Below are 1,506 nucleotides of genomic sequence, written 5' to 3'. Positions count from 1 at the left end.
TATATATATATATATATGCATGCAATAACAAATGATAAATTTTTATCCATGAATTTGAAGGAGATCAGGGAGGGGTATATGAGACAGTTGGGAGGGAGGAAAAGAAGGACAAAATGTAATTAAAATACCATCTCCAAAGGAAAAACTAAAAGAGGAAAAATAGATAAATAGTACACAGAGGCAGCCTCGTCAAACTGGATGCTCCCAAGATCCAACAGAAACTGACTGGAGAAGTCAGAGTTCTCCACTGAGCTTTCTATCCTGAGCTCCCCATGGCCTCACTTTCAGCCCGTCTCCCACTCCAGGTAGTTTTGTATTATGGGACACACAGTGTAGGACACACAGCGCAGCTTCTGCTCTATTTTCTCACAGTTCATTTTCCTTCTGGTTGTTTTCAAGGATACAATGTTTTTATTCTTTGGCTGTTTGCTGTTCCCTTTGCTCTGTGTCATAGAGTCTGGGAGGCAGCTCATCCCTAGACAAGGGGCCTCAGAGACAAACAAACTTGGGTCTGAAATGGGAGAAAGCCCTGCTTCCAGCGCCAGCTTCTCAGTGAGCTCAACCATCCCAAGACAACCAATAGAATGTACAGAAGAAAGCTTCATTTCCTTTCAGATGATCTCAAAGCCTCCATTCACTTAGAGAATACATCCCGTGACCTGGACAACAGAGTCACTCTCCAGAGATCGTGGCTTGAGGGCAGGGTCCTCTGGTCCTTCAGTTGGAATTCTTTTATGCTGCAGCGAGCCTGCCAGGAATGAAAAGGAGAAGGCGAAAGGGTGGGTGGCTGCAGGAGGCAGGGCCATCGCAAGATCCTAGACCCTGCAGGCTTCAGTGTGAAGATTCCTTTTGGCTTCTTCCCTCTGTGGTTGATGCTTCTGCTTGGAGCTGACAATCAAGTGCAGGTAAATTCACGGGCAGAGGCTCTGCCAAGATTATCCTGAGCTTTGAAGAGGTGTCTGTGGGTGGACACATTCATGATTATGGAGAGATAGCCTTGAAATTGATGTAAGATCTACAAGTCAGGGATATGGCCCAGGATCCTGGGTTTCTGTTGCTGCTCATTTCTCTGCTTCATGACCAGGCTTTGAAGAGAAGCATCTAGAATGCTTTCTAGGTCAGGCAGAGGAAGGTGGGAGCAATGAGTTTAGGTTTGCCCTGCCAAGTTCCTCCTTCCTTATGGGTCCTTTTCTCTGCCTCTCCTTAACTTTCTGTGATGGATTCAGTCACGGATGAAATCCTGACATTCCCCACCTCAAAAAAAAAGTATGTGAGATGCTTTGAAAAATTCTCATTAAAATTATGATGGGATTTCAAATAATCTGTTTAGGTGCTTGAAAATGTGCTCAATTCTGGGATTTCCTTTCCAAATTTTGAATGTATGCTTGTTGCTACATTTATACTCTATTTATACCTATCTATCATCTATCATCTATCTTCCTACCTACCTATCATCTATTCTCTCTCTCTCTCTCTCTCTCTCTCTCTCTCTCTCTCTCTCTCTCT

General features: G+C 44.0%; 1 protein-coding gene across 2 annotated transcripts in view; it reads left to right on the top strand.

Annotated features, from left to right (window-relative positions):
* Gjc3 (gap junction protein gamma 3) overlaps positions 1-1,506 on the top strand; it is a 64,908-nt gene that overhangs the window by 55,871 nt on the left and 7,531 nt on the right. The window contains exon 1 of one of the 2 annotated variants that reach the window (XM_021222483.2): positions 681-905. The exons of the other annotated variant lie outside the window; for it this stretch is intronic. The gene's annotated coding sequence lies outside the window, so the exon portion shown is untranslated. Of the gene's footprint in view, positions 1-680; positions 906-1,506 lie in introns of those variants that run through there. 2 annotated transcript variants of the gene reach the window in all.

This window comes from Mus pahari, chromosome 23 (genome assembly GCF_900095145.1).
Source record: "Mus pahari chromosome 23, PAHARI_EIJ_v1.1, whole genome shotgun sequence".
In the NCBI taxonomy this organism is placed as follows: Eukaryota; Metazoa; Chordata; class Mammalia; order Rodentia; family Muridae; genus Mus; species Mus pahari.
Note: the sequence above shows the minus strand (reverse complement) of the source record. Positions and strands in the feature narration are given on the sequence as shown.